This window comes from Lasioglossum baleicum, chromosome 7 (genome assembly GCF_051020765.1).
Source record: "Lasioglossum baleicum chromosome 7, iyLasBale1, whole genome shotgun sequence".
In the NCBI taxonomy this organism is placed as follows: Eukaryota; Metazoa; Arthropoda; class Insecta; order Hymenoptera; family Halictidae; genus Lasioglossum; species Lasioglossum baleicum.
In genome coordinates this window covers 1,320,180-1,347,009 of record NC_134935.1, presented here as the reverse complement: position 1 = coordinate 1,347,009, position 26,830 = coordinate 1,320,180, and the positions used below count along the sequence as shown (strand labels likewise).

Below are 26,830 nucleotides of genomic sequence, written 5' to 3'. Positions count from 1 at the left end.
GGTCATCCAAGCGGTAAGTTTGGACCAGTTTGCGCATCTGACTGCTCCAGCTTTTGAATGTGAAGCTACTCTCATCATAATCACCGACCATGTCCTTAATTTCCGTCCATTTCAATTCGCGCGTACGCGTTGACGTTGCGCTGCTCGTTCGTGACGTTTCTAAACGCACGACTGTCAGTTCTCTCCGTAGCAACTGGATCTCGCGATCGGCTAGGGCTCTTTCCCGTCGTAGCATATCCAGTTCACCCGTTAGGCTACTATTTCCCGGTTGTCCCCGTAACTGCATTGTTTCCTGTACCTCGAGATCCGCCCTTTCAATGGAGGTGTTTTGATTCTCCCCTTCGTGAGTTGGTTCCGAAACGCCGGCTTCGAACAATCTGTTGATTAGCTCGACCTTCGTCCCGGTTGTCGGCAACTCTTTTGCTCGCAGCATATCCTTTAACTCGGCGACGGTACACGAATTCATATTGTCGCACAGCAGTGATCGTAAGAAAACGGAACGAGATAAAGAGAAAAAAAACCACAAAATTTTCGGTCTGTCCCGACACGCGTTTGAAATTATTCACTATGTATATCCCACTTCTGAAATTTGTAGGAGGGTAACTTCACATAAATCAGTGTTGAAACAATGTCTTTATTTAACCAAGTACAACGGCGCGTGCTCGACGGCGAGATTCAGACTGCTCGCTGGATGTTCTTCAGCCCTCTTTATAGCGAAACACAGTCACCCAAATTGACCAATCACAGATCGGTTTTTGGCGGTTGCCGCACCACGGTCACGGGATCGACGGTCTTTCCGTGAAACCGTCGGATCCTTTGGTCGGCACCTACGTCGCGTACAGAGGCAGCGCGGTGTGTCGCCGCCGCGTGCCGCTCGCGTACACAGACACACACACCCGTGCGTGTCCCTACACCTGTTTGGGGGATAGAGTAAGGAAAAGGGGTGGTCAGCGAACAAATGGTACCACTGTGGAAACTGGGCATGGACCCTACTAAAAAATAGAATCAAGAAACGCAAACGGAATTAAGAAACCTTTAAGGGAAAGGCCGGGTGGACGGAGCTAATTGCTGAACACCGACCAGAACCGAGGATGATGGTCACATCCAAACAATCAGCCATACTTTCTAGGATGTGTCAAGCCCACCCAAGAAAGAAGATCTCGATGAACCCGATATCAAATCTCTCAGGAGACAGATTTCGGCGAAGTTGGTGAACCCTTCCTTCTCAATCCCAGCGCGAAGTAGACTCGGCAAGAGAAGACCGTATGGAATTGATATCTCGGCCCAGCCGTGATTTCGGTAAAGTCGGATCGGATCCCAAGTAGCAGTAACTTCCTCCCAATCGTCAAACAATACGCGGTCCCTTGCATCTTGAACTCCCAATAGACTCACAGCACAGGCGGAGGGATTAGCCCTAGGGGAGGGTGTGGGCAGGTTTCTGGACTATCCGGAAACAGAGTAGGGACGGGCTTCAAAAAACTTGACACATTCGACATGAAAATTATGGTGAAGTGGGGGGAGTCTGAAAGGGCAGGCGAGACACCCTGCAGGTCTGAAGGTGAGGGGGCCCGACGTTCACACCGAGCCGTAAAACAGCTCAAAAAACTGACAAAAATTAGGTAGCATGGCCCGCTCATCAATAATGACCGACCCGTCTAGTAAGTCGACGACTCTGAAAATGGCCCGGGCCGAATAAAACAGAGGGGACGGGGCTGAAAAACGTGGATACCTGCAACCCGCAAAAGGGCCGAGTGCCGGCAGCGCCAATTGTGATACTGGTGATCCGGTGTGCCTTAAGGAAGCGAGGGGCGGCCGACCCGCCCTTCCCCGGCAAACGCACTTACTACTACTACTACTACTACTACTACTAGGTTTAGACTGACGATGGTCCGGAGCTTGCCGGTACATTTATACCAAAAACGTGAGTCATTGTCGTCATGCGGATTCAAAGGGTCGCCGCTCTATCTCTGTTTGTAAACCTAAGATATCGCAGAGATTAATGTAATAGGACCGGCAGAGATGGTCCCTGGAATGTTTAAAACAATGGTTCTCGGAACAGTATTCATTTCTGTATCATGACGTCACATATCGACACCCGAAGATATGGTTCCTCGAATGTATATGTATACCATAGTTCTAGGAACAGATAAATGACGTCATATATCAATACTCCCACTCAGAAATTAATTTATAACTATAAGAAGAGAGAACATTTTTGGGCAATATACAAATGGTCCAACATTCGTTGCAATGGATTGGGGAAAACCCAAAATAAAAACCCAATCAAACCATAATTATATGTTATGTTATGTTATGTTGCTTGCGCATATAATTGAACTTGGCTGTTGGTATTGACTTCGTGAAGCTGTCTGCCAGTTGTTCACCTGTAGATATATATTTCAGTACTATATCTTTTTGTTCAATTTTTCCTCGTGAAAAATGATACTTAACGTCGATGTGTTTCGATCACTTGTGATCTGTTGGATTATTTCCTATAGCTATGCAACCATTATTATCCTCGAAAATAGTTATTGGTTCCTTTATATCTATTTTTATGCTTGATAACAAGGATTTTAGCCAGCAAGCTTCTTTAATCCCTTCATATAACGCCATATATTCAGCTTCAGTTGAGGAAGTTGCAACTGAGTTTTGTTTCTTTGTATTCCAACAGATCGTATTCATTTCAAACATTTTAAAAATATATCCCGTCGTGCTCTTTCTGTCGATTTCATTGCTTGCCCAATCAGAATCTACGTAACCAGTCAATATGTTTTTGTAATCGTTTCTTTTGGAAATTAAACGGTATTTCAACGATCCTTTCACATATCTTAAGACTCTTTTTAGATTCTGCCATAGTTCTTTATTATTCTTATTTTGATATCTACTAAGCAAATTCACAGCGAAACATAAATCAGGTCGCGTGCATAACATGGCATACATTAAGCAGCCAATAAGGTTTCTGCATGGTGCATCAAAATATGTACTCATCTCCTCTTTCAGTAGACCATTTAAAAAGGCTGTTTTAACGTCCATTTGGTGAATTAATAAATTATATTGATTTGCAAAGGCTACGAGCATTCGAAAAGTTGCAATACGAGCTACTGGCGCAAAAGTCTCATTGTAGTCTAACAAATATTGTTGACTAATACCTCTTGCAACCAATCTCGCTTTATATTTGCATGGATTTCCTTTTTCATCCATTTTAATGCTAAAAACCCATTTGCAATCAACGATATTTTTATTATTCGGACGGGCTACTATGTCCCATGTATTATTATATATTAGGGAGTCGATTTCATCTTTTATCGCTTTCTCCCACTGTTCGGTGGCGATCGACGATCGAAATCACCGAGCTCCGGAACCGCTCAGACGTGAGCGCGTGAGGAACACGATAAGGAGTTAACTTGAGGAAGTAGGTGATTATGAATGCATCTGGCTTGTTTCACAAGGAATTATGAACTTTATTTTATAACGGTCTAGTTGCCAGAAGATCGCGAACCGTTACCGTGATATGAGTGCGATGTACAACAGAGGATCGTGGTCGAAAGACGAATAATCGCGAAGACCGAAGAGAGCCTTTTTAAACGCTCTTCGAGCGACAGGCGGGGTCGCACGCGATTGGATCATAATCGATCGCATGATCCTCGAAGACGACTGTCCGAGATTCAAATTGAAGATGTTTACCGGTAACGAGTGTCGATAAACACACCGTGGCCTAGCGAAACGGTAACAATTGATCGCTGCTCGACTCTAAATATAGACCACAACAAAACAGATCGAACGTCGATCGACAGTCGGCGTAACGACTAATAAATCTTCAATTTGAATCCCGAACACCCACTGAATCTTATCATCACGGTTTTTTATCTCGCTATACGATTTGGGAACTTCGCAAGTTGTTGCGAGTGCATAAGCATGATAATCATGCTCCTCATTATAATTTATATGAGGTTTATTTTTAATTCTTGCACTTTTTCGCAAATCACTTTTATTAGAGTCAATTTGAGCGTTAGTGTTTTCGATATTCTTTTTATCAGACACTATTGTTTCACTCCTTTGACTTTCGCTGATTTCATTTTCTTTATCAGCTTCTTGTGATTTTATTGCTTCGATACTTTCTTCTTCAAAGTTATTTGTGCGTACAAAAGACCAAAAAACGTTGGACGACATTGAACCCACCTACTCGTTAAAATCCACAAGGGCATTTCTAATATCCGCCCTATGGAATTATCGAGTAGAAGGGGTCAATGCCCTTTCACTTTTAAATTCTTCTCTCACATATCCACAAATCCTTACCCTGCACTATAATTGTTCATAACACCGTACCTAATATACTGGAATAAACGCTCTAGCACTATTTATAATATCATACACACGCACTACGAGTTTACAGAGAGTACAAGTATACTGTGAGGGGAATGAGGAGAATGTAAAGAACTGGTAATCCTTTAATGTTGAAATACTACTCTTTACTGAACTTTATTTACGTCGCGAGACTCGCTCACAGACGGAACGGACATCTTGAGGTCGTGTGATCTCTGCGAACGGAAATCTTCGACGCATGCGAGAAGAATCGTCCGCCGTACAAGCTAGCATCTGTATGCACACTGATTCAAGACAGCTGATGAGATCGATACCAGATCGATAAAACAAATGAAGATCTACACCAAACTACCGCCCAAACATCGCGCGTTGCTATACCAATACATTGTCTATCCTGTTTTCACGAATTTCGTGATTCTTTCTCATTCTGTCTGTGACCGCGAAATATCTCATGTGTGTGCATTGACCACATTAGCTGTCTTGAATCAGTGTGCATACGGATGCTAGCTTGTACGGACGATTCTTCTCGCACGCGACGAAGATTTCCGTTTGCAGAAATCGCATGACCACAAAGATATCCGTTCTGTCTGTGAGCGAGTCTCGCGACGTAAATCATCTTCAATAAAGTGCAGTGTTTCAACATTAAAGGATTACCAGTTCTTTACATTCTCCTCATTCCCCTCACAGTATACTTGTACTCTTTGTAAACTCGTAGTGCGTGTGTATGATATTATAAATAGTGCTAGAGCGTTTATTCCAGTATACAGTAATTTCTCGTTCGTTGCGAAACTGCCGGGGGTTTGAGTTCGCAACGAGCAAATAGGGAAGCCTTTTGTGATTTATGACTGCGTCCAGATACACGCCGACCGCGCCGAGCGAGACTTCAATCGGGAGCCGAACATAGAGAAGGACAGAATGAAATACGGATCGGGTGACCGAAGCGTGTCGCCGTCGCCGGCACAATTTAAAGGCCCGTGAGTTCTTACAATGTATGTAATGGCAGTGATGGAATTGTTAATTTTCCATTAGGCTTTTATGGGACTTTCACTAACTCATTTCTGGCATTTTTCTGATTAAAATGATACCAAACACGATATAATTTGGCCAATATTTAGTGGTCTAATCGACGATGAAAGTTTCGAACGCAACGATGAAGAGCGTATGGGAAAGAAAGAGACGCGCGGACAGTCGTTGCCGCCGTGCGGAGCGACTCGGCCGACTCGGCGTTGACAGGCAGTGGAGTGGGTATGAACGTCGCAACGAGCGCGTAGTACATTATTCGCAACGAACGAGAAATTACTGTATTAGGTACGGTGTTATGAACAATTATAGTGCAGGATAAGGATTTGTGTGGATATGTGTGAGAAGAATTTAAAAGTGAAAGGGCATTGACCCCTTCTACTCGATAATTCCATAGGGCGGATATTAGAAATGCCCTTGTGGATTTTAACGAGTAGGTAGGTTCAATGTCGTCCACCGATTTTTTAAACATTTTCACCTCGCTGGGGCCCCAAATGAGAACCAAGGTATGCATGCGTTTGTCACTTGATACGAGACTGTCGCGCGCCTGTCTGACGTACGCAACGTATACTTTTGTCAGAAGTGTTGCAGCATTTTAGGCAGATTTTTAATTGTTAATAACTAAATAACGAAGCCGAAATCGCAATTTTTTTATTCTTCATTTTCGTCTTATATTATCGTCGAGAACAACCCCTTAAATTTTCTCCCGCCTGTAGGTAAACACCCTGTATGTTTAATAAAGAGAAACAAATTTTACTTAATGAGATAATCATCTTTAATCATATAATCATAGTAGTCAAATTTTATTAAGAAAATACAAACAAAATCTGAATCTACATAAATTAAAATAAATCTCTCTCTCTTTGGAAAACAAACTATATAATTGAAATATATACATATACGTTTATACGTGTATATACGTGTATATGTATACATACACAATTACAAATTAAAATTTTTTTTCTATTTTTTATAATCATAATCATAAATTTTTTATATTTATAAGTATAAAATAAGTAATATATTTAAAAAAAATTTTTAATTATAAAAAAATAGAAAATATTTGAATTTGTAATACTTTTTGAAAATATGAACGTAAAAAGCAAAGACTATTGAATCGTCCAGAGTTTGCTCCTCAAGTCATTGCAAAAATATCCTGCAGCTGAAAAAGCTCGTTCAGCCTCTACACTTGTCGGTGGGATAGTTAATAAATATTCGTAAACCATACATAAATATTTCCCCTTTTTGCCGTCGCTTTCAAAGGATGTCATCTCCTTCTTTAATGTTTTCACGATATCTTCTACCAATTCCTCTGACTCAACTTCTTCGATTCAATTTTCTTGCAATTGCAATTCTAATTCTTCTTGCAAGGATATGTTGAACTGTTGTCTATATTCTCGTTTATCTTGATCTTGAATATTTTCGTCTTCTTCGAAGTAGTTGAATGCTTCAGCATCATCGCTATTATGCCCATGTGCGTCGGTGTCGGTAAGAACTCTTTCTAACAGACTTTTTATTTCTTTGCGAATTACGCTTTTCTTTGGCATTTTGAATGTAGTATCTCTTAAATTTTTACATTCGTGTTTCACATTTACTCGGATTTTGCAAATATACTAATATTCCACTTAACTCGGTACGACGTCGTCGTATTGTCGTACGGAGTGCTGTGGCTAAATCAGTGCTAAGAGGGGGAGTAGACTATTTATCTAATTTTTCCAAAATAAATTTAAAAGTTGTTTCTGCGGTGATCAGAGTTGAATCTCTTCTGCAGATTACTTCAAGTCCCACCTTAATTGGTTCCAGACATAACTTCAAGTCATTTATTTTGGACCATTCTTCATCGGTGAAATATATTTCAGATTCGATGTCGATTAAAGCATTGCTTACGCATAATCTTAAGTTGTGAAAACGTTCCACCATACTCAATAAACTATTCCAACGAGTCTTGCAATCTAAAATTAATTCTAGATTTTTTCCCAGTTCTTCTTGCACATATTTCTGCAAATAAATGTCATTTTTTGTTGGTGACTTCTTAAAAATCTTCACAGCCTTTTTCACTTTAGCAATAAGATCTTTATAATTTCGAACCATTTTTGCAGATGAAAAGTTTGCAGTTACTGATAAAAAACTTTCTTCACCTACAACTTCGTTGTCTTCATCGTCAGTGTCAGACATATTGCATTGTAAGCATGGTTCTTTTAATGACTTCTGCTCCGAATTCTTTTTGTATAAAACGTCAATAACAGCAAGTTGTATACCGTGTGCATAACAGAGTTGTTGATAGCAAGGTATAAGTCTACCAACTTTTACCATCACACTCGCTCCATCTGTTGTTATGCCAATAATGTCGTCTTTTATATTTAATTCGAAGCTTTTTAGACGTTCCACGACCATCTTGACGCAATGCTCTGCCGTACATGAACCATGGATTCGAACCAAACCGATATTAAAATATTTATTTTGATAATGTACATTTATGTTCAAGTATCTCCTATTTTTTCGAGATGTCCATTCATCAAATGTTAAAGAAAATTTATGATTTTCATTTTGCAGTTTAGTGAATTTTCTTATCATGTCCGTTTTTACGGAATCTGCAAATGTAAGAACCATCGATCTTATTGTATTAGGAGATGTTGGAAGTTTAAAACCATATTTTATAAACAAATTTATTAAGTTTACAGATTTGCAGAAAACGTTAAATGTTAAACCATCTTTAGCAACCATTCGTGATACTATTGTCTCCATAGAATTTTCTTTAACGAAAAGGCTGTCAATCGTTTTGGCTCTTTTTGTTGGTATGTATAACATATTCGAAATTATCGACAACTTGTGGTTGGAGTGGTGCTTGTAATTGCGGTTTTTTTAATTCAATGTAATGTTTGCTTCTCAAGTGTGTCACCAACCCTTTTCTTGATCGTTGACTTATTTTTAAAATTGTACTACACTTGAAGCATTTGGCAGTTTGAGCAGAATCATTTTTCACAAAATAATCCCAAACAGTTTTACTGGTGTATTCTTTTTCACTATCACACATGAATTCTTTACTGGACATTGTACTAGCACAATACTAGTACTGGAATAATAGATCGACAAACAGATATGTATTTACGTGGCACAGCAACGGAAAAAGTGAAAAGTGAAGAGCGCAGAGCCGTGAAACAAATGTATCATCGGAAAAGTTGATCGTGCGTGTCGTCATTCGCAAAATTTTGATTATACGCATAGTTTAAGCCGCAAAATTTGCGGGATCCCGCATCACCTATTTACGAAATGCGGGACTAAGAAATGACGCGGGATCCCGCGGGATTGCAATCCCCATTCGCCACGCTAGCTGTACCTTATGCGTTTTAGGCCGTTATTAGACCAGGCCACTGGTGGGCAACTTGGTGGCGCAACTTGGTGGCGCCACCGAATTGAAGAGCTTTTATGAATCGGTAACTGGTGGTACCACCAAGCGTTCATTCCCGCTGTCGATGTAACGCTGTGTCGTATTCTTATGTATTTTACGATAAATGTGGTGGTAATTTGAACGTCAATTGTTCATGTTTTCGCGATGCTGGTGGCGCAACTTGGTGGCTTTGTCTAATAGGCTACATTCAAATCAATACCCCGGCTGGTGGCGGCGCCACCAAATGTTGCCCGGCCGGTTGCCGATGCCGTCCACCAGATCGGCAACTATTTTTGGTGGCTCCACCAGTTAGGCCGTTATTAGACTAGAACCGAGTTGCGCCACCAGTGGCTCAGCACGTCGTGGGGCATTGAAACAAATGTAACCTATTAGACTACGGTAACTGGTGGAGCCACCAAAAATAGTTGCCGATCTGGTGGACGGCATCGGCAACCGGCCGGGCAACATTTGGTGGCGCCGCCACCAGCCGGGGTATTGATTTGAATGTAGCCTATTAGACAAAGCCACCAAGTTGCGCCACCAGCATCGCGAAAACATGAACAATTGACGTTCAAATTACCACCACATTTATCGTAAAATACATAAGAACACGACACAGCGTTACATCGACAGCGGGAATGAACGCTTGGTGGTACCACCAGTTACCGATTCATAAAAGCTCTTCAATTCGGTGGCGCCACCAAGTTGCGCCACCAAGTTGCGCCACCAAGTTGCGCCACCAAGTGGCCCACCAGTGGCCTAGTCTAATAACGGCCTTAGGTAGTGCATAAGGCCGTTATTAGACTAGGCCACTCGTGGGCAACTTGGTGGCGCAACCTGGTGGCGCCACCGAATTGAAGAGCTTTTATGAATCGGTAACTGGTGGTACCACCAAGCGTTCATTTCAGCCCAGCTGTCAATTCAACGCTGTGTCGTGTTATTGTTTTTACAATACGAAAATGACATCAAACGAAAGTTTGCTTCTCCTTGCTCTATTATTAAAAAAGAGGAATAGAAGGAATCGGCAAATGCATATACATCCGATGTTATTATCAAGAGAAGACAAAGGATTGTATTATTCCTTGTTTCCTGAACTTTGTGATGACCAAATGAAATTTTTTCGGTATTTTCGTATGTCAAAATCGTCCTTTTACGAGCTCCTTGAATACATAAAAGAAGACATACGTGGTATTGACACAAAAATGAGAAGATGTATTCCACCTGAAGAAAAACTGGTAGTCACTTTAAGGTAGGTTTGCTTTATTATTATTATTATTATTATTATTATTATTATTATTATTATTATTATTATTATTTTGTTTAATAATTATTCAGATGATGCGGAAGAAGGGGATGGTGTGGGTGTGGGGACGTGCATTTGTTGTTAAAAATGTGGTGTAGGAGGATAGTGTGACAGGTTTTGAACAATGGGAAAGCTATTGGGCGGCCACTGTTGTTGAGATGGTAATTGAGCAGCAGCAATTACTGACATTATGTCAAACCGAAGCCGAAGTTTTCTTTCCGGAGGAACTTTTCGTACTTCTGACAACAGAGAAAGCAGAAATAACTTGTCCTCATCGGTTTCGTCACTACCGGTACTGCTTTTTTCGTCACAGACAATTCTTTTTTTTAAAATAGAAATGAGTTCGTCATCTTCATTTCTTCTTCTCCTTTTTGACGAGACAGTCGGTTTTTCAGTTGCCTGACTAGATCCTAATGTAGAAGCAGAATCTCCGATGTTTGTGACATCTTCATTTATTACGTCCAGATGATCATCAGTTCCTGTTTCGTTTAAACTACTACATGTCTTCTTCGAAATAGTTTCCAAAAAGCGCAATTGTTCGAAGTATACGTATTCCGTATGTCTACTAGCACCTGAACCACTTTTCAAAGTTTTTTTTCGTAGTAGTTCTCTTGAATAGCTTGACCGGATTCCCTTCCATTTTTTTTTGAACAATTGTAACTGAAAAGAAAACATAAAAATTGTATGCGGCGGAAAAATGAAGCGGTCGTCGGTATAGATTTACTTAATATTGTAAAATCTATAATAACTATAAAGAGTTTTCTGTTTCAGCTACTTGGCAACGGGAACGTCAATGACCAATTTACAATATCAGTTCAGGATAAGTCAACCCTCAATCTCTGTAATTATCAGACAAGTTTGTGATGCCATATGGAAACGAGTTAAACCAATAAGCTTTCCTGATTTTACTGAAGCATATTGGCTGACAACAGCAGCAGAATTCTACGAGAGAAGTAACTTCCCTCATTGTTTAGGAGCAATAGATGGGAAACATGTGAGAGTTATCAAGCCTGGAGCTAGTGGCTCTTTGTATTATAATTACAAAAACTATTTTTCCATATTGCTTTTGGCAATATGTGACGCATCGTACAAGTTTATTTTTATTGACGTAGGGGCATACGGAAAATCAGCAGATTCCACAGTGTTCAAAGAGAGTACATTTTATAAGAAACTTGAACGCAATTTGTTAAATATTCCTCCGCCGCAGTTATCGTTTCACGGATTCAAAGAGCCTATGCCTTTTGCATTTGTTGCCGACGAAGGATTCGGATTGTCAACAAATGTGCTAAGACCTTATGCAGGGAAGTGCCTTGATATAAAGAAACGTGTCTTCAATTACAGACTCAGCCGAGCACGGAGATACATTGAGTGTACATTCGGAATTCTCGTAAATAAATGGAGGATTTTTCATCGCGCTCTTAATGTTGACGTAGATTTAAGTGAGTCTGTAATCCAAGTATGCTGCGTCCTACATAACTTTGTAAGGGATAGAGATGGTTATCAAATAGAAGATATACTGACAATAGATGGTTTATTCGATGCAAGTCTTGATAATGAGCCTCCAAAGAAGAAAGCAACTCAACTAAGGGATAAATTTGCCGAATATTTTCTTAGTGAAGAGGGAGCTGTTTCATGGCAAATGGATCGTATTTGAAATGAATAGTATATAGTAATTAAATATTATATAATAATAATAACAAATATATAAATTATATAAACAATTACCTAGTATATTTTTTTCCGCCAAAGGCTTCTCTTCAAAGTCGGGTAAAAGTGACATCATCACTAAATTCCAAGCATTTGATTTTATAATTTTATTGCTATAATCTTTCGTTCGGCTATCCCATATCGGCGGATACTTCTCAATTTCAAAAATTAAATCCTCGGTATTAATTTTTCTATCAATTAGTTGTGACCCCTCTTTCATATGATTTTCCGGTTGTGTGCATGTCCTTGCAACTTCCTGCAATTGCTCATCCTTTCTCTCACATAAAACGTTTATTTCCATGATATTTGGTGGTAATTCAACGTCAATGTCGTCAACTGTTCATGTTTTCGCGATGCTGGTGGCGCAACTTGGTGGCTTTGTCTAATAGGCTACATTCAAATCAATGCCCCGGCTGGTGGCGGCGCCACCAAATGTTGCCCGGCCGGTTGCCGATGCCGTCCACCAGATCGGCAACTATTTTTGGTGGCTCCACCAGTTACCGTAGTCTAATAGGTTACGTTTGTTTCAATGCCCCACGACGTACTGAGCCACTGGTGGCGCAACCGAGTTGCGCCACCAGTGGCCTAGTCTAATAACGGCCTAATACCCTGGGAATTATTGCATTACATGTATGTATAATGTATACATATGTTTTTAATCTTTCCCCTACGCTATATCACTAATCTGCCCTTTTTTAACCAATTTGGTAATAATGGAATTTGCTTCTTTCTCAAATGTGCTGGTGTACTGAAACTTGCTGACTAAATAAGTGTTTTTGTCATTTAACATGCTTGTAACTTCAGAAATATAGAGTTCTTTGTCAACCAAAACTGTCGTATTACCTTTGTCTGATTTTAATAGTAATAGGTTTTCATTGTTTTTCAAAAATTGCTTACAATTAGTTACTTTCATTTCACAGATGCAGAGAACAATGTATTCTTAAATTGGCTGAACTTTAGAAAACCTCCCCTTCCTTTCGACATGTGACATACGTCATTCTATTCGTTTTGACATGCTGATCACAAAATGTACGTGTCATTTTTGGCTGAAATGAATAGTTTTCGAGATATTCGCAAAAAACTATAGCTAATAGAGTATTGAATTTTTCGTATTCCTACACACTCCGCGGCAACGTAAGCCTGCTCGGCGCGGCGCGGCGCACAGTGGGCCAGAATGGCTCGGTAGCTGTTCACGCCTATTTCACCATTATTTCAAAACTTAAAGACCACATTAAATAGGTCGTTGAATTCGTCTTGGCATCAGCTATAATGTTATTAAATAAAAAATATATAGTTATAAATAAATATTGAAGGTGACCACCGTTTTTTATTTTAAAAAAATTATTCAAATTTTTTGTATTGGAATTTGTAGAAGTCTAATTACTGATTATTTTTTGTACGAAACATTTTTTTGTCACATCACCGGAAATGTCTGAGAAATCGTGTGAATGATGAATAATAATTGAAAACTGGCTGTTCAGGCATTGAAACAAGAGTAATCCATAATTTTTCAATCAATGAATTTTATTAACATTAATTGAGAAAACAAAAACATGTTATGACGACATAAAATATATTTTTTACACAGTATACAATCATTTATACAATAATTTATAAAAGTATCGTAGTAAGTAAATTTATATAAGTATCATTTACGATGGATCGTCGTTGTCGTCTTCCAGCTCCTCTGGCAACATTAATTTGTCAATATCTTTTTCAAATATTTTGAAACGATCATGTTTCTTACGAATTGTACGTTTTTCGGCAGAAATGGAGGATATGAAAATATCTGACGTATATAACAATGTATGAAAAAGGTCCTTCATTGTGTTACATCGAGAAGATTTTCTCGTGTGATGTTCTCTTATGTTTCTTACATCTTTATTCCTTGCCTCCAGTGCCTCTACAGAAAGCATTCCAATTGGTAAACATGAACTTTTTATGATATCTGCACCATGACAAAGAATTTTATGCAGGGTTGATGGCATATAATACCATTTATAATTCGCAATGTATAAATTATAAGTTTCCATTGCATATTTCTGGAATAAATCAGGACTTTGTCTGCAACCAGACAAGGAAACTAGAATGACACCCAGTCTTTTAATTAACTCCTCGTTAACACCTGTAATGACAAAAATGAGTACATGTAATTTAAAACAGTAAAAACAGTAGAAGAAATTAGAATTACTGTTATATTATTTTCATCCTATTAAATATATTAAGAAAGACAATAAAATATTTTACTGTAGCTTGTTACAATACGGGTATAACACTCATTATATAAAATATAAAAAATACCTGTAATCTCGGCTGTTGTAGCATAATTCTCAAAAAATATTCTTGCAATGTTCCCCGTATTTGTTGTGCCGAAACCTTGCTTCGGTATGTCGACCAATATATGCAGCATCTCTTTTAGCTTTTTCTGAATATTTTTTTTTCGTTCTTTATACTGCGATTTATCGTTGGAACTTCGCACTTGCCATTTCTTGATTTCTATCCGGTATGAAATGTGCAACATGCATTCCATGCTTTTGATCCACGCATGGAGACTTGAAATGCCATATTCGTAGAAATCTGTTGTTATTGGTAACGTTTTTAATAACTTTAAATTATTCATCATTTGTGGAGTTGCCTTACAAATTGCACACGACTGATTGGACGACTCAGTAATAGCACTAAAAGCTTTTCCATCTATCATGGTGAGTTTAAAGTGGTATTGGACAATTATATTTTTATTATTAATTGTGACGGTTAACGGCATTAAATTTGTGATCTGTTCCTCGACTTTTTTAGTTTCCATTTTGTTGAACTCAGCTGATTCGTGTTTTAATATAATTTTGATCGGTCGGCAAAATCTTGTTGTAGACGGACTCGGATTTATCCATAAAACACTTCCATTAGACCTTAGAATTAAAGGAACCATACATATAACAAACATATATTCGTCGGTGTTAGTATCGTCAGAAAGTTTTTGATTATATCTGGAGTGACCAGAACTTCCATCACAGCCCCATTTGAATAAAAATTTTACTGTTTCCGGTATATTTGCACAATCTACATTATTTTCTAAATATTTAAATAATCTTTTTGTGGTATGATCGACAATATTTTGAATATTGACTTCTGCTGAAATATCGGTCACTCTAATTGAAGTTGGATAGCATTGTTCTTTTGCCTCACGAATTGAATTGTACGTTGGATAAATATCGGCATTTCTTGTTTTTGAAAACTTTCGCAGATCATTATACGTATCCTTCGTATAATCTCCATCAATGTATAGAGTCAAAGCATCTTCTAATGAACTCCTTGTAGGTTCAACTATACGTTTTCCAGTAGCGTTTACATATTCGTCTGCTTTTTTTATTACTTTTGCAATATTTCGTTTACCACTTCTATATAAAGAAGAGCAAGCTGCATAAGTCAATTCCTCAGTTGAAAAATTATCCATCAAGGGTTCGATTCTTCTTCTTTTCGAACTTACGGAAAGATCGTTGAATTGTTGACCAGATGATCTTTGTGAACTAATATTAGCCGAACTTGAACCTCGTATATCTGCTAAAACTGCAGTTGGATATTGAAAATCAATTTCTAATCATCGTGGTTCTGTTTGAGAAACCTCGGGTCTGTATACCGAGCTATTGTTCATTTTTTTTAAAGCGTTGGTAAAATCTTTTAATTTTTTTTTCAACTCTTTAGTACTTTCGTCAGAAAGATTAAATTTCTCACGTATTTTCTCTAATAAAAATAAGACATCGCCCATATCTTTCTTCGATTCTCTTAATGCAAAAAAGAGATCTTTATATTTGCTAAAGCCGTCCATTTTCTTATTTTTTCGATAATATATGTATAAAAGCAAGAAATAAAAAGGAAAACGTTAATTGCAAAAGTACTGATGTAAGAAGTGTTTAAGCATTATTGTACTTACCAATTATAATGTTTTATCCTGAACAAACTTAACTCCACTAGCGTTCGTATGCCGCGGATTATTTGAGCTCGTTGTAATTAATTAAAACAGAGTAGTGTACAGAGTACAAAATGTTCGAATTGTGCGTTCGGGCAATGATTCGTCGTATTCAATATATAATATATACTGAATTTCACGGTATTGTCAACGCCTTATATACATATTCCAAATTTAACAAAATACGATCGGGAAACAATATCCGGACGCTGAAGTGGGAGGTGCCAATGCAAGAGAGACACAGCTAGGTCTCAGGTGCAACAATGAGGTGTCATTCAGAGTTGGGCAAAATGTAACTTCAATCACAATTACAATTACTTACAAATTACTGTAATTTGAAATTGCAGAAATAAAATTACAATTACATCGAATTGTAATTGGTAATTGCAATTTTTTGACGAATCTCTGTAATTGTAATTGTGCTCCGCAATTACAATTACTGGTTGAGCCAAATTGCAATTACCAATTACAATTACATGTTATTGTAATTTTATTTCTGCAATTTCCAAGTAATTTTAATGCAATTACAAGTAATTGTACTTGGTAGTTAACGCCAAAATGGCACTAAACAAATAGTAATTAGATACCTACTCAATGGAAATGTCTAAAAAGAACTAACAAAAAGCATATGTTAGGAAATATTTATTATTTATTAAATTACAACTCTTAAGAAATAGGTTCACTTGTCACTTACATTGACAATGTAGTTTTAACTAGGAAATATTTATTATTTATTAAATACACATTATATATTAGGAAATATTTATTATTTATTAAATATTTATTTGTAGCTAATTATTTGATATTTCACGAAAATGATTACCATTACTTTTCAAAATGACCCTCATTTCAAAGTTAGAGTCGGATAATTGATTTGCTTTCGGAGTGTTTGTCATAGAAGCAAACGAAAAAAGTCTTTCAACTGGAGCTGAGGATGGTAGAGCAGTATTAGTTCGAAAAAATGTTTACTTTATAGCGGGGTAGGCTTCAAGCAGTGAATAAGAAATCGATTAGATATATATATATACACTTATATACACGAAAATAAAATACAAAAATAAAATACAGGTTTTCAATATGGAAAAGCTGCTGTGATGCTATACTACGATGATATTACTATGATCTCTCAAATACAAATGATTCATCTAAGCTAACAAGAAGTTTGAATGTTTATCAATGGTCGTACAATCTAAAAAATTCATAAGATTGGTCTGGGTTAGGTCTTTACACTCTTAAGAGCCGCTGAGTGGTCGTCAATACGTCTCGTGCAACGCGACTCGCCGTGGAATTGCGTGTCACGCGACGCTTTAAACCATCATAATTTTCACGGTGGCCTGAGGGGGGCCGCGAACTTTGCAGGATCATTTAGAGGAGATGTTGCTGAAAATGTTCCACGTTGTTAGAGCCATCACTTTTGATCACTTTTTAACTTATTCCTTGTCAAAGGTGAAAAACTTTGACGATTTTCCTTAGTTGACTCAGTATTTTTTTTTATAACAAATTATGAACAATAATGTTTAGTTCCTGGTGCGTTCTCAACATAGATATACATTCTTCGTATAAAAAAAAATTGGGCACTTAATCTTCAGTAGGTTTTCCAGGACACCGTTATGAAGAAAAGGAATTTTTTCGGTGATAAATCATATCTGAAAAAGTTTGATCTTTGAACGCTTATTGTGACGAGAGTTTTTAATAACTTTAATTAATATTATTGTTTTCGAATGTAATGAACATTTAAGAATCACTGTGCATTGGTTAAAAATCGATATGAAGACTTTCATTTTTTAGCTCATGAACAGCTACCGAGCCATTCTGGCCCACTGTGCGGCGCGGCGCACAGTAGGGTATTTGGCAGGGGGTGTAAGCTGTAATGGATATAGTTTGACCACTATTTTTCGTTCCCGGGACATAGGCGGCGTTGGTGTCGCTGCAGTTTTTGCGTGCGTATGCCTATCGCCCAGAAGCTATACGAGAGTCATTCTTTGCGATACATATACCAAAATTTTCGATGGTTTTATAATATCGTCGGTGGGCCAATCGGCTAAAGAGTTGGACTACCAAGCGGTAGACCGAGGTTCGAATCCTGTTGGGGCAGGGGTCGGCAACCTTTTGAGTCGGAAGAGTCAAAAATTACAATTTACGAAATTTCAAAGTTTTTAAAGAGCCACAAAATTTTTTCTTGCCAACAATAAATAGTACTCGCATAAATAAAGTTTTTTGACAAAAAAAAACTAATCTATTTATTCATAAGAAAAAATATCTATTTATTCATATATAAGTAGTGTTTTTCACAACAAATTAGATAATATATATGTATATTGTATATATGTATGATACATACATAACTTTGAGAAGATAATTCGCTTGTAACTCTTTTACTTGAAACAAAAAACTGTACGTCACAGCCAAAGCACTGGTGAAGACGCCAAATTGTCTTGCGTCGAAAGCGAATTAAAACCTACATAGAAACATCCGACGACGGCGTCATTCGAGAGCTTCCGACGGACTGACGACAGTGACGACGCGTGTCACGGGGGAGGGGTGCGGTGAAAAGCGAGTACAAGTTGCTGAGAGATAGAATCGGTGCCTAATCCTCGTTAATCGATTCAGAACGATTTTTAAATGTTTTTTTTTTATAAAATAAATAATATTTGCGTATGGAACTAAAGAGCCGCAGCTTTACATCCAAAGAGCCGCATGTGGCTCGCGAGCCGCAGGTTGCCGACCCCTGTGTTGGGGTAAACAGTTTTTTTCAAACCGTCTACCGCTTTTTATCTATACAGGGTGTCCCAAAATTCGTGAAAATCCCGAAAGAGGGTGGTTCCTGAGACCATTCTAAGAGACATTTTCCTTTGCACCAAAGTCAACTGCGGCTTTGTTTAGGAGTTATTAACGAAAAACACGGACCAATCAGAGCGCGCCCTGGGCCGCAGCGCCGTCACGATGCGATGTCACGGCGTACAGCGACACTCGCTTGCCGGCGCGGCTTGGCGCGCCGGGGCAGGGCGCGCTCTGATTGGTCCGTGTTTTTCGTTAATAACTCCTAAACAAAGCCGCAGTTGACATTGGTGCAAAGGAAAATGTCTCTTAGAATGGTCTCAGGAACCACCCCCTTTCGGGATTTTCACGAATTTTGGGACACCCTGTATACATATACTGTCATTAGTTCGCCCCCGGGGCACAGGCGGCGCTAAAATACTGGTCACATTTTTAACACGGCAGCTTACCCCCCTGGTATTTGGCCTCAAAAAGTGGAAAAAACTATTGTAGCGTTATTTATAGGCTCAAGATTATAATATTATATATCGTTGGATTCGTCTTAAGATCAGCTACAACATTATGAAATCCAAAATACATGTTAGTATTTAAAAAATCAAATTCACCTCAATTTTTTGAAAAAAATTTTTTTTTATCTTTTACATATTGAAATTTGTAGACGACTGAATACTGTTCCTCTTTTGTTCGAAACATTTTTTCCTCAGATTATCGAGAACCCATGAAAAACCGTGGCGATAGTAGAATATTTGCACCGAAAAGCTGAAAAGAATTATTTCTACACATAAATTATATTGAAATTATGTAAATTATTCTTTTATGCAAAATATGTGAATCTCGAAACTTTTTAGTAAATAAATATACATTATAAGAAAATTTTATATTATTACCATTAACTTTCATCAGAAAATACATCAGAAATTTCTTCCTCAGATAATGTTTCTTCTTCGGTTGATTCTGCTGATGTAGTTTCATCAGTAGGTTGCATATAAAACAGTATTTAAATATACACTAAACTAATACACACTGTATAACACACTCAGAATAAATATTATAAGAACAATAGAAAATGTAAAAGAACACATAAAATGAATAAGAACTAAAATGTAACACTTAAGAAACTAAAAAAACGCACTTAATAAATTGCTCTGATCTCCCTGCTAGCAGTACTTCAACTGAATGCAGAAGGAAAACTGAATGCAGAAGGAAAACTGAATGCAGAAGAAAGAAAAACCTTAGTCGAATGCTTATCTGGAACCTCTTATATACAACTAAGTGCCAGTAATATAAACAGTTCCGCAGAAGAAGCTGTAGAACCTCACGCAGCTGTAGCAAGCGTAGCCGAACATGCAGGCGTACGCGAAACGCTGCTAAACGCTTAATACTAAATTAGCTATAAAATTTTAATTCGGACATATCCAGAATCAAACTTTGTTGGCTTATAATCACAAATCTTTACCGAATGTAATGACACGCTGTCTTAGAGACTGTTTAAGAACGCCAAGCGCGCCTTAAAATCTCTCGACTTTCGATGAAGTTTACTACTTCACGGGTGTACAAATAGAAAACATAATTTTGCAGCCTTATTCTTCAGACCTTTAACTACAACGAACAACAAAAATGTTATGCCATACGCAAAAATTTAGAAATCGAATTTTTTCCACTTTTTCGGACCAAATACCCCACTGTGCAGCGTTTGTTTACTTTTTGCTTCAAAACACGCTGCGGAGATGAGAGAGAAAACAGGGTCTCACTCTGGTCATACATAGACAGGGTGAGCTTTCAATTTTGAAGGACTACTCCTGGATTTTCGTACGTGTGGTTGTGCCGGCCTGTCGGCCGGCCGACCCTCTCCGCTCCCACCACCTAATTCACACACACCCTTCCTGTGTTTCTGAGAAGAAGGTTCTCAGATTAAACAATATAAAATCAACTGAGACCACTACTAATTTGTTTAATTATCAAATGCGATAATATAATGAAAAATAATTATATAAAGCTTTTATATCTTACCGAAAATTCCTTAGCAACGGAACGATGTTCCGGGTCACTATGATTCACAACTTTATGTATTGTCACGTCGCTTTATTGGATTTCCGAAAAGATGACCGGATAGAAGATAGCGACACCGAGATTTTATAGGCGGAAAGCCGAGCCACGCTCGGCCGTACGATGCGTGGTCCTCTCGGGACAAAATACGCTCACAGCCTCGCGATTCTATAATCGAACTTCAGGAAATTTCGGGCGCCAGACAACCCGAAGGTGTCACGCGAAAGAATCTTGCCCTACGGCAAGTTAACACGATCTAATTCGCGAGCCTGTGACGTAGTAAACTAAGCTTGGATAGCTAACGTGAAAGGTACAGGGTTCTACGTCGTGAGATCACGAGACGTTCCCCACGGCGCACAGTGCGGCGTTCTTATGGTCGGAGTGGACAAAAGTCTGTTCTTGACGAATTCTTATAGGAAATTTCACGCTGATCACGAATATACCGTATACTAGGGGTCCCTGAATAGAATTTAACAGTTTTTTCCTCAAAATACCGTCTTTTTCGAAGTTTTTTTGAGTGTTTTTGCGTGAAAAACGGTTAAATTCAATTCAGTGACCCTTAATACATGGTATATTCGTGATCAGCGTGAAATTTCCTATAAGACTTCAAAGTATCTTTCTTTCGTTTGAGATCACACTGTATATTCCAAGTGATGGAAACAGGGGTCAGTTAAAAAAAATTGCTCTTCAATGCATCATCTACAAAAATGAGGAAACATGACCAAAAATTAAATTGAATTTTATTCAAAATTGAATTTCAAATAATATTTTATAAACATTATAACAATAATAATGGACAGAATATACAGGGTGTCCCAAGACCCCTTCGACTCCGGGAAATGGGAGGTTCCTTAGGTCATTTGAAGCAACATTTTCCTTTGCTCCAATGTCAGCCGGGGCTTTGTTTAGGAGTTATTAACGAAAAACACGGACCAATCAGAGCGCGACCTAGACGCGCGATGGCACGTTCAGCCCGGCCCGCCGGGAGACGAGCGCGGTGTAACGCCGCGATGCCGCAACGAACAAGAGTTTCTCGAGATTATGTGAATCTTCCCCGATTTGGATGAGCTTTGGATATGTTGTCAAGACCATGATTCTGAACAACATTTCCCTTTACAGTTTTTGTCGGCCGGCTTTAGTTTACGCGATAAATGTAAAAACTTGTAATTGTAAATCGATCGATTGTACTATCTTCTACCCGATTTGGATGAGCTTTGGATATGTTGTCAAGACCATGATTCTGAACAACATTTCCCTTTACAGTTTTTGTCGGCCGGCTTTAGTTTACGCGATAAGTAACTTGTAATTGTAAATCGATCGATGTACTATCTGAACTATCTCCTCTCCGATTTCGATGAGCTTTGGATATGTTGTCAAGACCATGATTCTGAACAACATTACCCTTTACAGTTTTTGTCGGTCGGAAGAACTTTACTTGTGAATTCATATGGGTGGATCTCTTTACCCGACTTACGGCAACTTTACCCGAACGAGGGAAAAAGCAGAAACTGATTGTATTAAAACCTCACTTATTCAGCCGTAAATCCATTTGCTGCTTCGAAATGTGTGTCACTGGGTCACTCGGTGAAGAACTGCACAGATGTCTTCAGGTATACGACAGTACCGAAAGCTAAGGGACGTACGGCCAGGTCGACGAACTGCACAGCCGGTGGTAAAAGGCTAAGGGATGCGCGGTCAAGTCGACGATCCAGAATTTCACTTTCACTTTCGAATCGATAAATAATTCGTATGTTCATTTCACACAGATGCCTTGAAATTTTTCCACACTCACAATCACTGTTCACATTTGTCAACACATAGTTATGCACTAATAATAATTGCCATATCCCTTGTTCTGCTGCACAAATCACAACAATCAGGTAATGCAATCACTAGACTGCGGATTTCATGCATTTGTAACAAACATGAGTAGGTGCATTTTAAGACACTAGAGAGATTAAAGTAATTTCTGAACACCAATGTATTATTTTCAACTTCTTAAAATGATCACAGTAAGAATCAAATATCTGTCTGGATCCTGTCCCTTGTAATAGCGGCAGCCAACTTTCATTTTACATAAAGATCCGCAGTCTAGTGATTAGATTAAATAATCGTTTAATTAGTTTAAGCAATTATTATTAGTGCATAACTATGTGTTGACAAATGTGAACAGTGATTGTGAGTGTGGAAAAATTTCAAGGCATCTGTGTGAAATAAACATACGAATTATTTATCGATTCGAAAGTGAAACTGAAATTCTGGATCGTCGACTTGACCGCGCATCCCTTAGGCCTTCTACCACCGGCTGTGCAGTTCGTCGAACTGGCCGTACGTCCCTTAGCTTTCGGTACTGTCGTATACCTGAAGACATCTGTACAGTTCGTCACCGAGTGACCCAGTGACACACATTTCGAAGCAGCAAATGGATTTACGGCTGAATAAGTGAGTTTTCAATACAATCAGTTTCTGCTTCTTCTCTCGTTCGGGTAACGTTGCCGTAAGTCGGGTAAAAAGATCCACCCATATGAATTGACAAGTAAAGTTCTTCCGCGACCGACAAAAAGTCTAAAGGAAATGTTGTTCAGAATCATGGTCTTGACAACATATCCAAAGCTCATCCAAATCGGGTAAAAGATAGTACAATCGATCGATTTATAATTAAAAGTTTTTACATTTATCGCGTAAACTAAAGCCGGCCGACAAAAACTGTAAAGGGAAATGTTGTTCAGAATCATGGTCTTGACAGCATATCCAAAGCTCATCCAAATCGGGTAGAAGATAGTACTATCGATCGATTTACAATTACAAGTTTTTACAATTATGTATCTCGTAAACTAAAGCCGGCCGACAAAAACTGTAAAGGGAAATGTTGTTCAGAATGATGGTATTGACAACATATCCAAAGCTCATCCAAATCGGGGAAGATTCACATAATCTCGAGAAACTCTTGTTCGTTGCGGCATCGCGGCGTTACACCGCGCTCGTCTCCCGGCGCGCCGGGCTGAACGTGCCATCGCGCGTCTAGGTCGCGCTCTGATTGGTCCGTGTTTTTCGTTAATAACTCCTAAACAAAGCCGCGGCTGACATTGGTGCAAAGGAAAATGTTGCTTCAAATGACCTAAGGAACCTCCCATTTCCCGGAGTCGAAGGGGTCTTGGGACACCCTGTATAGGTAACTTCACAATAATAAAGGTATGCCAATTTACATAATATAGGCCATAGAGACTATACCTATGAAGTAGATATATATATATATATATGTTTAGCCGCGGAACTGTGGGTTCGCGACTGTTCCGGATCACTGCCCGCCAAGTTAATCTTGGGCAGCTAGTTCAAATGATAGAATGATCGCAAAAGACAATAATTGATTCGCTTGACTTGATATCGCATGAATACGTTAATGGAAGCGTTTCGTCCCGGACCTGCTAGTGGACTCGTCAGTAAGGCTGATCTAGCAGGTCCTGCCTTATACGCTCGCAGATGATGATATGAGGATTCGCGTTTGTGATTGAACGCACGCGAGGGATCTCGACTGATTTGATCCGGTTCGCGAGGGATTTCGACCGACGCGATCCCGGTTTGTCGGGTGTCCTGATCACTGGACGACGTACTACCGTGATGCTAACTTTGCACATGTAATGAACGATTGACAAGACAACGGCTCGTGCGTTGTACTTGTCTACCCGAGGACTGGAGAATGTCACGACGTTAGAGCGTAAAACTCAACTGAGCGACTTCGTCTTCCAGTCCTAGCGCGATGCCCGTTGGATTCTCGAATATGAAATAAGATGCACTGATTGGTTCCTGCAGAAAGTTGCATTTCCCAATCAGTACACACTTTGACTTCTAGGACCTCCTTCTTCCCGTAGCTCTGAATGAGGCCCTGGGAAGGAGGAGTGGGGCGAGATCTTATTCGGTCGACGACGCGACGGTTCCAGGTAATTCGAGACCCTGCGTAACGGTCGCGGACGGTCCTTCGGAGGGACAAAATTTATGACACCGTGTAATTTCGAGGGTGTAGAAAAACTGAACGTTAAACAGATGCCTTGACTGGTCGCCGAATGACCCTAGTTTGTTTAATCCTTGAGGAGGATATTTAGGCACGTTCGCATCATAAATCCTGTCCGAAGGAAACCTACGAATTCTTTTCCTGTGCGACGGAACAATATATACGTATATAAATATTTATTGTATATATATATATTTATATTCATAAAGAAATTACTATAATAAAAACTATAATAAAATATATACATAAAGAAAAAAAATATACATAAAATATATATACATAAAGTCACTAATTATGTCTGTAATAAATAAACATAAATAATAAATTTTTACTCTTGAGAAATAAAAAAAACATTGCAATACACCGCATTTATTTTATGAAAATAAATTAGTTTTTCTCTGTAACGAAATTAATACATAAAATAAATAATTGTTTTTGACGTATATGGAGAAAGAAAATGCTATGAGTAAAAAATGGTTTAAAAATGGTTTTTAAAAAGTTTTTTTATATATTTTATTTTCTACTGTCATTGTCATCCCGGAAGATGATCGATTACAAGATTTGACGCATAAGCGTGGTAAAAAATGGCACACAGCCGTTCAAAGCAGTTTGAAGCAAGAAATTTTACATATTTGTGAAGTATAATAGTTGTGAAATCGAAATACATCAAAACCCCAGGATGTTTTGACCTGAACTCGAGGAAAGCTAATTTGAAGATATTAACGTCTATAAAACTTAATTCTGACTTAGTGTTTTATTATTGCTATTAATCTATTTTAACGGTTAATGAAACAGGACAAATGGATATTCCTCACCTGCTTCGATACCTTCCACATTCAAAATTGAAAGAACGAACACAAAACAAAGTTATTGATTATAGGAAATCAGCAATTGATTGGGCCAGATCTCGCGTGAATTCTTCGATGAGCTCTCTAACGAGCTCTCTGCCACTTATGCAAACGTGATTCCTGCCGTTTGTTGTGGAAATTTGAGATTCCCGGCATTTGTTTCATACACTAGAGACATATCTAAAGGGATTAGTAAAGCCAAATAAGGAAATAAGGTATGGAAAATAGTTGCATTTTCGACTTTTGTCCACAGGCGGCCGCACTGTGCGGCGCGGCGGGAAGGTTTTCATACAAGAAAAGTACAACGTTTCGGCTATTAATTCGTTTATGACACGACGATGTTATGCTGACGATTGAATCTGCAGCGAGTACAACAATAGCCGGCGCGTTTTCGTAGATATCGCGAGAGATGTTATTCGCACGCGCTGATTGCAGTCGTAATGGATTCTCCTCGTAGAGAATTCGGTAGCGATACGAAGTTAATAACGCGGGAGACCTTACAGGTCACTCTCCGACCGAATTCCGGTGTTCAATACGAAATTGCTATGACTGAAGTGATTCGAACTAAATTCGCGAACACGAATCGAGCACGCGACGGCGCGGCGTCCCACCGTGGAACGAGAGTAGGATCTTTAGAAATAACGGCAATAACGCTAAATACTGAATCCGCGACTTCGCGTTCAAACTGCCGTCGTACAACCGTCACAATGCGGCCACGCGGCCCCCGCTATCCGACCGGATTCTAATTAGGAGGACGAAATCCTTCACAATCCGAACTTCCGTTCGTCTTTCGTGCCGTTATTTCCTGCTAAGTGACTAACGAACCTTTACGACACACTACCCGAGCCAACACGAAATTTCACTAATATTTGACGAAAGCCTGATCGGCGCTTACCCTTTATTGCACGGCAGCGGATGTTCGGCAGCGATATTCTATGTCTCTGATCAGCCGGCGCAAAATACTTTGTGCTCTAGCAATAGTTTAGAGTGACTACTGTGTTCGAAGAGTTCTAACGACACAATGAATATTCACGCGGTGGCCCGGGTATACGCGGAAGCAGAGCGTTCCCACTTCCTCATTCCGCTTTCTTCGCGCAACGTCTCGGCCTATCGCTAACGCGGGATTTCGCCTCGGCGAATCCGTCGCGACGGCGCTCGGCTTCCGGCAGCGTTCGGGTCATCCGGCAGCGATGACGTCCGATTGGCCGCTTCCCGATGAGACGATCGACGTCAGCCAATCCGGTTGCGGTGCAGCTTCTTCCCGGACGAGACGACGACAGGGTAGAGTAGTTGATCGTCTCTGCACCGGATGCCCTCGTCGGCGCCTCCAGGTTGGTAGTCCTGGGCCTTGACGATCTCTCGTTGTTTTGTCTCGGGTTATGCCTTCTTCCCGCCTCGAGGTGCTGATTCTCGAGGTCTCGTTCCATATTGCGTTGAAAGTGGA

General features: G+C 39.2%; 1 protein-coding gene across 11 annotated transcripts in view; it reads left to right on the top strand.

The window, feature by feature from the left end:
• LOC143210726 (Y+L amino acid transporter 2-like) overlaps window positions 1-26,830 on the top strand; it is a 694,702-nt gene that overhangs the window by 92,443 nt on the left and 575,429 nt on the right. The gene's annotated exons all lie outside the window — the stretch shown is intronic.